General features: G+C 45.8%; 1 protein-coding gene across 6 annotated transcripts in view; it reads left to right on the forward strand.

Annotated features, from left to right (window-relative positions):
• SHROOM4 (shroom family member 4) overlaps positions 1-12,126 on the forward strand; it is a 365,241-nt gene that overhangs the window by 261,496 nt on the left and 91,619 nt on the right. The window contains exon 1 of one of the 6 annotated variants that reach the window (XM_069211864.1): positions 4,274-4,380. The exons of the other annotated variants lie outside the window; for them this stretch is intronic. The gene's annotated coding sequence lies outside the window, so the exon portion shown is untranslated. Of the gene's footprint in view, positions 1-4,273; positions 4,381-12,126 lie in introns of those variants that run through there. 6 annotated transcript variants of the gene reach the window in all.

Consider the following 12,126-nt stretch of genomic DNA (forward strand, 5'->3'; position numbering starts at 1 on the left):
GGCATCAGCACTCACACTTTCATTCACTGACTCATTTACCCATCTCAGTGTATTTAGAGGTAAATGGACCCTTCCTCCTGAACTGTACACATGAGCGATGGATGTTTGCACTACAGCTGTGTCTGTTATAAATGGAAGATAAGCTTCTACTGCTGCTACCTTCTGTTAGCACATTGAGTGTGTTTTGTTGCGATCAATGAGTACATTGCATGACATGAGGCCACTTTGGGTATTGCATAAGATACCTCATGAGCAGGGGGCGTAGCTTGGTCATGATGATTGTAGGGGTGTTAGCTTCAGATTTCCCAACAATCATGCCGGCACATGATATTATAATCAGGGGCGGCTCCTCCATTATGGCGGAGGAGCATCGCCCCCGCCAGCAGCGGCAACTGCAAAACCTTTACAAGAAAACGATAATAAACTGTGTTTATTATTGTTTTCTTGTAAAAGGGCGGGCCACTGGGGTGACGAGCAGTGAGGGGAGTGCACAGCACTCCCCCTCAGAGCGCATGTGTGTTTGGCCGGCAGTCTCGGGCCGGCCAATCACACATGCGCAGTAGGCTCTCTCCAGCCCAGCAACACAGTTGCCAGTCCGGAGAGAGCCTGCACAGGCTCCCAGTCTGCCTGGGTGCGCCCTGGCTGGGCGCTCCTAGCCAATCCTGACTCTGCTCTGCCCCTTCCGCGCCCCGCGACTGGTTATAACTCATTATACAACAAACAGGACGCACGAAAGGGGCTTAAGAGGCAGTGGAAAGGGAGCGGAATGCTGATTGGTAGGTGCACTGAGTGAGAAAAGTGCATTATTTAGTGAAATAACCAACATTTTTGAAGTCTTTCCAAACAGAGAAAGGGAGAGTGTGTGTGCGCGTTTTTATCTGTGGGTGTAAAACTTCCTGTTGAAATCCGACAGATCAACACCATCCCCGACTAATTTCAACTGCAGCCAACTATTTATCACAAAATTCATTTATTAGGGCGGGTGTAACACCCCATACACCCCCCCCCCCCCACGAAGCTACGCCCCTGCCCATGAGTATTGTTGCATTACTTCATAATTGTGTGACAGACAAAAAAATTAAAGCTCCACAAAAATTTACGCTTTGCAGCAGTTTCGAGGAAATTAAATAAAAATAAAGCCAAATGCTCTTCATTCTGTTGTGCTAATTGGAACCCTTTTTAGTTATGTAAAACATTACTGACCGGAAGAGAGGATGCTGTGGTTATGAGGTGCCCAGCAGGGCAATAGCCAGTGTAAACTAAGTGATGGCCAGGTGGGCAACTTGTGAATGAACTCTGTTGCCTTTTTATTAGCATTTCCGGTACTTGGTGAGACATTAGCAAGCAGAAGGTTGCTGGAGAGTCCGCCTGTTCACTAGACTGAAGAAGAGCAATCAAATGACCGAACGTCATCAGGGGGATTTTTTGAGTCTCTTATTTCGAAATCTACAAACACATTTAAAAAATGCACACTAAAAAGGCATTTCCAATCCAATATCAAGTATGTGAATACGTTACATTAGAGCCCTTTCTGAGAAGATTCGAAAAATAAAATGATTGAATAGGGCAATATGGATGTCTTTAAAGTGTTCTTTGATGCATGGGGGTTGATTCCGAATTTGCAGAAGGCAACATTCCTTTCCAACAAATTTCTTTAAAATGATAGTTCTTAATTTTAAGGTAGAAGTGTCTTTTGCAGAGTTATCTTTGCATTTCATTCAGTGTCTTTCGGATAGCTCGCAGCTGCATTAAAAAATGCAATTAAATGCTCTGGTTGCGGAGGAGCCCCAAGTTTCTTTCTAGTCATTCCCTTCCTGAGGGTCACATTTAACAAGGTCTGTCCTTTCAGCTGGGAAATTAGATCATGGGGCATTTTTTTTTACGCTAAGGGGGCGCTAAGGTGGCTTTCCCCCACTGTATATCCAAAGTGGCGCAATGCTTGCATTGCGCCACTTTGCAACCCCTTGCACCACATTATGCCTGCGTCAGGCATAATGTATGCAAGGGGGGGGGCTTTCCAACGCAGGGAGGCCCAAAAAAATGGCACAGTGAAATTTACATTTCACTGCGCCATTGTTTCCGTCATTTTAAACACCTGCTCAGAGCAGACGTTAAAATGCCGCACCCATTTTAATCAATAGGCCGCCCTGTGCTTTGCTGCACTAGCGTCAACATTTTTTATGCTATCGGAGCAAAGAGCCACAATAGCGTCGGAATTGTGATGCTATTGTTCTAACAACCGCCGTGGTACACTATATTGTGAATACAGTGCAACCATGGTGTTGTTAGGTGGGGCAGGGGCCACTCAAGAAAAGTTGTGCATCTGGACCGAAGTGCCACTTTCTTGTAAATATGCCCCTATATATTTTAACAGATAAACCTGCTACCTGTACAGAGTAAAAATAGTTGAGTAGATAATGGGACATGTGTTGTAAGAACCAAAATCCATATATAACATCTCATTTTTTGGATAATAATCGTAATTGGATGCTATTTGTCACATCTGATAAATTCTGGCCCTTTCAGTGGTGGAATATATCAGTGCAGTAAATATCACACCCTTTCCCGGGGTGACTATTATCAGGGCCTATCGTGGGCTCTCGTTCAGGAATTTGTTGTTTTGTATTTTTTGGGTCTGGGCATATGAAAACTTCTAGTGGGGGCATGTGCTCTCATTTATTGTAAACTAGGATTTTAAGTTTAATAAGCAGGTACCAGAACATATCTGACAGCAGCCTGCATGTCATAAGTCATGAGTACAATTATGCGATTCTGTGGTTGTGTTTTTTTTGTGTATAATGATGGATTTGCCACATTTTCCACAAAATCTATAATCTGCGGTGTAATCTGCAGATTTGAATAAAAAAGTTACTAAAAATGTGGCGACCTGTGTTCACGTGCCGTGGAAGCCCATTCGCAAAGGTTAACTGGTCATCTTTCATTTGCTTATTTCTGCATTAGGTTGTTATACTGATACTAATGAGGTGAAATCTTTGCCTAGGCAGCATTGCTATGTGTAAAAACAAAAAATACAAAATAATTAAGTGACACTATTAAAAAATGTGCCACATTGTGCTGTATAGTTCGCCTTTTTTGCTCACATAATTTAGTTGAAACTGCCACATAATTTGGTGCTTTGCTGCTGCATAATTCCAGTGGCCCTGCTTATAGTTTTACTCTTTCCATTATATGAATGAGCCTATAAGTCACAGAGTGAAAGTAGTGCTGCTGAAAATCTGACTGACTGAAAACTGACTAAAGGTTACCCGGATGACACTGGGCAGCTGCAGTTGCAGAGGGGCAGTTAGGCATCAGTGACATGTTTCTTCATATTCCTCTAAATAGTTGGATAAATGCACAAAAGCAAAGGTGTAACTAAGCAAGGTAAAGCTGGAGGCCGTGTTTGTTATTCGAAACTAAAATGTAGCCATAAGCTAGAGTGTATACTTAATTTGCAAACCTCTTCTATGCTTATAACTCATTGTGTTTGCACGATCATTTACAAAAGCCAGGCACTTTTTTCCAGTTCTTGGCCTTTCATTTACAAGTCATTGTTCTCTATGTGTGTTAGTCTAGTATAGGGGTCTTCAAACTGGGAGGTGATCCCCCCCCCCTTTGTTGGTTAGCCAAGCTACTAGAGAGCTCCCAGTCATCCAAAACACGATGTTCCAGCCGTGGGCATTCATTTAATAACACAATGCATTCTGTGATTTGTAGGCCTGTTACCCTCAAATGAACCAGTTGAATTGAGGTTCAAAAGGACAGTGAATGAATTGTTGAAGGAAAACCCGAAGTGGAATACATTGTATTTTATAAGATTGTATTATCTTGTACATAGCTGCCAAAGCGTCCCAGGTCCATGCGTGATGTGCTGCCCAGGTCGAGTTCTTTCTCCATTTGAATACTGGAACTTGTAGTCCTGTTTTATAGTGAAATAAACAAGCCTACAGTTCCCAGAATTCAAAGGAAAAAACTGGACTGGAGCAGCACATCACACATGGGCGTAGGAATCTTGGAGGCCTGCTGCTAACCTGTTACCCCCCCTTCCCCTTTGTACTGGTACCAAAGCGATCAAACTTCACGCTCTTGGTGGCCCACTGAGTGTGAATAGTCGGATGGAAGGCACATTTACAGCTTACCTCTGAGCCTTTATACTTCCCAGGTTCATGAGTGTCTAGCCCCTCTAGCTCAGGTTTACCTTTGCGTTCTGGGACTTGTATTCCTGTTTCAAAATGCAATAAACGAGCCTACAATACCCAGGATGCAAAGCAAAAACCTGGACCGGATTACTCATTCATGGGCCTGGAACTTGAGAGCTGCGTCCCTCGCATTTTGTCTGGTTATTTGATTCTGCCGTACCGCCGTTTGACATGCAGCACGGTAAGATTACTCCAAAATGTATGTTTGACGATGCAGATTTTTATGGAAAGAATAAATTTGTGGTTTTTTTTTTGTTTTTTTGAAAGTCCAGCTTCTTCCACCGCAGCACCCCAGGTGCAGTCGGATCTGTGAACCGCTGCTCGGTGCTGTGTAACCAGGGGGCCGGGGGGCCTCCCCGCCCGCCACACCCGCTTCAGTGGGAACCTGCGGTTTGCTCTTCTGACAGCTGCAGGCCGCCGCACACTTCCGGGTGCGGGTTGGAGTCTATTATTAAACGTTTGTACACAATCCCTGCTGACTCCCCTCTGACGTAACCGCTATCCTGGTCCTCGGGCGGATGCGGGGCGACTGTGGGAGCCGCGGGAACCGGGGTGGCCTCCTGCAGCGTCGGTCTGAGGTGCGGCCGGCGTGCCCTGGGCTCTAGTGCAAGGAGGGAAAGGGGCCCTGTCACCTCTGGTTGGAGTGCAAGATACAGCAATAATCGGGCGTCAGTGTGCACCGGTGCCACTGCACCTGCTGCACCAATGGAAGCTATGCCCTTGGTCCCAGTTGTGTACAGAAAGGTTGAGTGCAGTGGGGTGAGACGGGCCCAGTGACTGAACATAAGCCCTACATTCCTATTTTGAATTTTCTCGAATGATGCAGTCATCGGCTGGTTGAAAAGCTTTCAGGATGCCAGTTAGCCATGGTTTTTAGCCCAGAACATTGAGCCTGCTGGACCTATAGTTTCAATGTACCCAATTCAGCGATGGCCATATATGCTTAGTCCGTAGGACTGAATTTAAAAAACGCCTTATTTGTCTTTCGGATTAGTGGACCTTGTTATGTACAACACCTTCAAGCAGCTGTGTTTTTTTCGCCTGCATCATGCTGCTTTCTGGGACTAGTAGCGTTTTTTTAATACCATTGTCTGTTTGGCCTTGAAAACAAGAACAGACAAAGTGATGGTTACTATAGAGACAGCGCTGGCTGCAGGTGACGTGTGTGACATATATACCCCATTCACCTTGTGATAATGCCCATGTCGTTTAGATTTCATGCTTTGACTGTGGACCTCCCTTGCGTTTTATTTAATAGTGTCTGAGTCCCTGAGGAAAGCCACAACCGACAAACTGCAGATTAGGAAAATGTGGAACACACGTTTTATATTTTGAACTTTGTTTACATGATATTTTTAGGTCCAGTTTACTAGCATAGCTGTCAGCGTATCTAGCGGTCTTTGGCTCGGCGTCTTTCAGCCATTGGCTTGCTTGGATAAGCCTCCTTCGGCCATTGGTTTGTTTGGGGCAGAGGCCTCAAGCTATTACTTTGGGACTGCGTCAATCACATCTCGGATTCTCCTCCTAGGAAGTGGTTCCATTGCAATGTTTAATGGACTATTTTACATCTGAAGGGTACACTCAATCATAGTTTTACTCATATTCGTGTATCTTATACCTGCATTGTATAGAAAAAACAACCCGTTCTCTGGTTCATTTAGGGCAATACAAACAAATTGACAAGGACGCCATTGCTCTAAAGATGTCCATTAGGGAAATTACCCTGTGGTGTCCCTAGCAACCACACTCAGCTGTCATGCTACTAAAAGGATTCAGTTTGCCTTTCAGATCAATGGTATCTTCAGCCAGGCTCTACTACAATACAAACCCTGCTCACCCGGCAGCTTTGGCAAAGCCAATAGGTCTGCTCATAAGGGAAAATGCAAACCAGGTTTATTGGCTTTACCAGACCTTGTTTTTTTTATTCAGGGCTCATCAATGGTGTTCAGCGTATGTAAGTGGCATCATCTAGGCACCCAGAAGAGCATAGTTCTTTTTATTGATGAGATAAATGTTTATTGTTGATTAATTAAAATCACCCAGTTCAATAAATGATTCACCGTTGATAGTAGCTAATAAAATGCAACAATACAAGAGATGGAAAAAGGGTTCCCTTGTTACTAAACATGGAACCGTATTACGTACCTCTTACTATCACAATGATAAACTGTCACACACATCATAAGATTGCTTCATGATATTAAGTGAAAAATGTTTATTTCCATACAATAAAATAAAAAAAATGTCCTATTTTGTCTGTGTCACTTTGCATTCTGGACCATGTAGTTTCGATCCTCCTTTTATTACTATGGACATCAGAGTCCCAGCATTACACTTGCTGTTAGTCTGAAAGCCAGGATTGACTGTGGGCGTCGCATATAACCTGATGTTACGTTAGGGGTCTGCAAAGTCGGTCCCGGAGAGCAGGATCCATGCCAGATTTTTAGCATATCCACATTTAGAAGAATGTAGATTTCTGAAACATCTTTCTTCTAAATGTGGATATGCTAAAAACCTGGCATGGACCGGCTCTCCAGGACCGACTTTGCAGAACCCTGCGCGGATGCAGTGCCATGCAAATGCTTACGCTTGAGATATGCAGAGCATGGTTGCCCACACTTTTTTAATTCCGCAGTGTTACCTAGAAACATGAACAATAGCACATCTTGTAAAATGGTATTGTTCCAAGACCCTGCCTGTATCTCTTTCATTAGCATAGCTGCATCACGCCCCTTGTCACTTGTGACGCCATCGACCAGTCCTGGTTTTTTTGACAAAAGCACCTAGCATGTGGAGAATTGCACACCCATACTTGTAATAGGAAATTACTAGAAGCAGAATAAAAAACATACAGGCCTGGCACTCCCCGGAAGCTGCAGCTTTATATATCTGCATGCCGTTGCATTTGGTAATTATTGGGAGCTTCGATGACACAAATTGTTTTAACAAATTAAAATCCGCTTCCTGTGCCATTGTCACAAAGTCTGAACCCCATTTCTGTGATTCATGTGAGTACCGAGTAGGTGGAGGAAGTGCAAAGAGCCCAAACAGGAAGTGAATCCTTCCTATGAATGCTGGGAAGGGAGACTCATTGAAAACACTCACTACCTCAGGAAAAGGTACACGTCTTGTAGTTTGAGATCTTAAACGTAATTCTGCCAACTTTTATTAGGGTGAAAAGTGAACAAGATTGGAATGTAATAATTTAAGGAAACTAGAATTATTTGCTTTGATAGAAAAGTCTGACCTTTGCCTTCCCGTGTAGTCATTCACCTTTAAGAGGGTAACTCCTCTTTTGGCCAACAAGGCAGGCACTGTCTACGTCCATAACTCCGGTTGGGCAATTATTTGTCACCCGTTCTGCCCTTATTTTCTGGGGACGTGATACCATTTTTCAGCTGAGCCGCTTCTACACTGTACAGACAGAGCGAAAGATGTCCTCATTGCGTTCGTAGTTCACTGAGTCGCTTTGCATTTTGGTAGTTGTAGTTCCGAATTAATAATTAGTGACGTGGAACTAAAGATACTAGAATGTACTGAAACACACCTGGACTAGGAGAGTTATTTATAGATGCGGAGAAGAGAGCTGCGACAGCCCAGTACAGTGGTACCAGTATTTTCATGTGAAGGTGCCTTCGGCACATGTTAAAATAGTAAGGCCTGGCAGTGGCTTAACAAAGGCCCCCGCGGTGCACGGGCGGCGGGCCCCTTACTGGGTCCAGGGGGAGGAGCCACCCATCTAGGAACTTTGCAGGGGGGGCCTCAAGTTTCATTAGTCCACTGAGGCCTGGGTATTTGTCAGGAGGTACCAGAGTGTTTCCATAGCCACAGACTGGGTGGGGGTACACGTGGGGTATGTCTGCGCCAGACATGGCAGTAACTAGTTGTTTGTTGTTGCCTCAGGAAGGTTGGACGTTCGCATCCTCCCTTTCAGCTTCGTGGAGGATGTAGACACGTGGCGCTTCGAGCTAATTACACACACAGACACGATGCATGGCTGCCACACTCGGAACTGCGTCACCGCAGTTCCGTCCTTTATTTATACACTTGTGCTCCATGCCCCTCCCGGACACGTTGAGCACGTTAACATGATACAGAGAGCCCGTATGGCTCTCAGTTCCTCTTTACATCTCCCCCATGTTTCACTCCACATGGAGAGGGCTTAATCAAAGGAACCTAAACAAACACTAACCTTTGTAGTACGACACACTTTTAAATGAAAAGATTAAACTAACTCGTTCTCGTTATTAACACACTTTTGACAATACCCCCACTATGTTTCTAGGCACCCAGATCATTAATGTCACTCACAGAGTCCCTTTTACATGGCCGGGGTTGTGGTACACTGTTCCCAACATTTCTTCTCTTCATGCAGGGCATTTACGCTTGAGCAAATTGTTCACCAAACAAAATCTTTTAGATGACTACTCGGCACAGGATTAGGGCGTAAGTTATATCTTCCCCTTCTGGTGTTACCGCTTCCATGTTCCCGAACCGAACCAGGTTCCACCGGGTCAGTCCCAGTAGGCTCCGGGTCATTCTTCCTCTCTTCACCCAGAATAGGTGACTCCTCAAAGATGTCCTCCATCTCCTCACTTCCACTGGTCAACTCTCGTAGACCAGCCCTTTTGAAATGTGATACGTTTCTCGTGACTCTTTGCCTCCCTCGGGCTGCTGTTATCATGGATCCCTTAATGCCGATCACTTCCCACACCTCAGGCTCAAAAGGCGTTCGGAACTTCCCTCCTCCACGCCTACATTTCACCACCACTCGATCTCCTTCTTGGAAACCCCTATACTTAGATCGTCGTTGGCTACTCGCCCTTTGGTTGGTAGCTCTTCGCTTGTTTTGAGTAGCTTTTATATCCAATGCTGGAGGTTTCCATTTAGGGTAAGCAGGAATGCAGTCGCGTGGAGACACCTTGAACATCAATGATGAGGGAGCACAACCAGTCGTACTATGTGGAGTTTGACGGTAAGCACTTAGAAATTGATAAAGACATTGTTCACTGTTCTCATGTTTCTCCACTCCAATCCTAAGAGCCCTATTCAGAGTTCGCATGAACCTTTCTACGTCTCCATTGGCTTGGGGCCAATAGGGCATTATCTTACGATGACGAATCGCCAGTCCCTCGAGATAGGACTGAAACTCTTGTCCATGAAAAGGGGGACCATTATCCGTTCGGATTTCATCAGGCAGACCAAACAACGCAAAAGTCTTTTGTAGAACGGGCCTTATATTTTCAAACGACGTCGACGCCACCACATCCACCACTGGGAATTTGGTATACGAGTCAATTAACACTACCGTCAGTCTTCCATCTGGGAAACTCCCAAAGTCCAGGCTTACTTTAGCCCACGGTTTCAGAGTGGCCGGTTCAGTTATTACTGGGCAAGTCGGAGGTTCTATAGACGTGATGACACACAAATGGCATTTCCCTACCATCTCATCCACCTGCGTATCCATTCCTGGAAACCAGACTTTAGCTCGTAACCTCGCTTTTGTTTTGGCAGCCCCTTGATGTCCTTGATGAGCCAACTCGATGACCCTTGACCAGAGACACTGTGGAAGCACAATTCGTCGTCCTCTTAGAATTAACCCATCACCATCCATAGACAGCTCATCTCGCACCCTCCAGATGCTCTGCATAGCCACCTTTTGCACAGGGCATGACACCTGGGTCTTCTCTAGAAAATTCTTCCATTGTTTGCAACCTAAGGCCTCTTTGACAGCATTCCACAGCACATCGTCCTGTGTGGCACTCACAATATCAGTCACGAGAAGAGCATTTGGACAGGCCGACTGTACCACCATGCTCACAAAAACTTCTGTATTTTCTTCTTCTTGTTTCTGTCGACCATCAACACTATCAGGAGACGGATGTCGAGACAGATAATCCGCCGGATTATTGGCACCAGGCCGATACACTACCGTGAATCTATACGGCTGAAGCAAAACTGTCCACCGCTCTATTCTCGGAGGTGCAAGACGCGGAGTACCCATAAACAACGGGACAAGAGGCTTGTGATCGGTTACTACTGTAAACTCGTGTCCATACAAATACAGATGAAAATGGCGGCATGCCCATCGAATTGCTAGCGCCTCCCTCTCAATCTGAGCATATCGGGTTTCCACTGCCGACAATGCCCGGCTGGCGTATGCAACGGGGATCCACTCCTGATGTCGCTGTTCCTGTAAGAGCACAGCTCCCAGCCCAACGGGACTCGCGTCAACTACCACTTCCGTTTTCCTACTCGGGTCAAAATATGCCATCGTTGCTTTATCTAGTAAGGCATTTTTAATCTCTATAAAGGCCTGCTGAGCACTGGAAGTCCATTCCCACCGGTGTTGCCCTTTCGTGAGCTGTCTCAGCGGTTCAGACATGGTGGCAAGTTGGGGTATGAACCTTCCACAATAAGTAGCCATTCCCAGAAAGCTACGAACTTCTGTTGGGTTCAGCGGAACAGGGGCTTGACGGATAGCTTCAGCCTTTCTGGGATCCACTTGCAAACCTTCTTTAGAAAACACGTACCCAAAGAACTCTACTGAGTTTTGAAAGAAAGCACATTTCTTCTTATGAAGCGTTAGTCCTGCCCCAGCCAATCTTTTCAATGTCGCTCTCAGATGACGATGGTGTTCCTCCCTAGTTTTAGAGTATATCAGAATGTCATCACTCAAGTTAATCACTCCTGGTAATCCGGACAGCGTTTCTCGAATTGCATTCTGAAACACTTCAGCGGCTGACGACACTCCAAAACTTAATCGTTTGTACCTTCGCAACCCTACATGCGTCGAGAAAGTAGTAATGTTCCGACTTTCCGGCTCTAGCTCTAGCTGATGGTAACCGGCATTCAGATCTAATTTGGAGAACCATTGGGCTCCGTTCAAATCGGCAATAATATCGTCCATAGTAGGGGTGATATGTCGCTCTCTCTTGATAGCCTTATTAGGCAAGCGCATGTCTACACACAGACGGATCGCCCCCGGCTGTTTGGGTTTCGGCGCTATCACCAACGGTGACACCCATGGTGTTGGCCCATCCACCTTTTCAATGACTCCTTGTTCCTCCAAGGACAACAGCTCTTTCTCAACACTCGGGCGAAGATGAAACGGCACTCGACGATGTCGCAAAGCCACAGGGACTACATTGGGATCTATGTGCAACTTGATGCACCTTCCTTTCAAACGACCCAGACCTTCGAACAACTGCGGAAACTCCTGGAGAAGGCACTCCACTTGATTATCATATACCTGACGCGCAAAGAACACCAACTCCAAATCTTCGGCCGTGTGACATCCAAGCAACGTGCCACGATCTCCAGCTACCACATAAAATTTCGCCTCAGTCAATCTGTTTCCACTACTCACAGCCACTTCTACCGTTCCTTTAAGGGGGAGCGGATCTTTACCCCCATAATTGTATATTTTAGTTGCTGTCATGGTAAGTGGCGGGGCAGGTACCAGCTTTTTGAAGAGGGTTTCATCCATGACATTGACAGACGCTCCTGTATCAATGAGTACCGACACCAGCGTGCCATTGACATGTACCTCACTCATGGGTGGGGGTCTCCTTTTCCCCGGCTTTCCCCCCGTAAAAGATATTACAAAAATGTCTTCTTCGTCGTCCTCTTCACCAACTGGACCACTCGCCATCGTTAGATCCCTTGCATCCTCCTCACTTTTCGATACAGCCCGGACATTCGTGTCCCTTCCTTTCGGTTCTCCGGGCTTGTTCCTCCTGGATCTGCACACCTTCGCAAAATGATTAGCTTTCCCGCAGCGATTGCACGACTGACCTTTGGCTGGACACCCCGCATTCTGTCGATGTTCATAACCACAACTCCCGCAAACTCTCTCACCGGGTCTGCTGGGGTTCAACTTGCGAGGTGTGGCCGGACGTGTCTGGATAGCCTCTACTTGTTCCTC

The sequence above is a fragment of the Pleurodeles waltl genome, chromosome 10 (genome assembly GCF_031143425.1).
Source record: "Pleurodeles waltl isolate 20211129_DDA chromosome 10, aPleWal1.hap1.20221129, whole genome shotgun sequence".
NCBI classification, from domain to species: Eukaryota; Metazoa; Chordata; class Amphibia; order Caudata; family Salamandridae; genus Pleurodeles; species Pleurodeles waltl.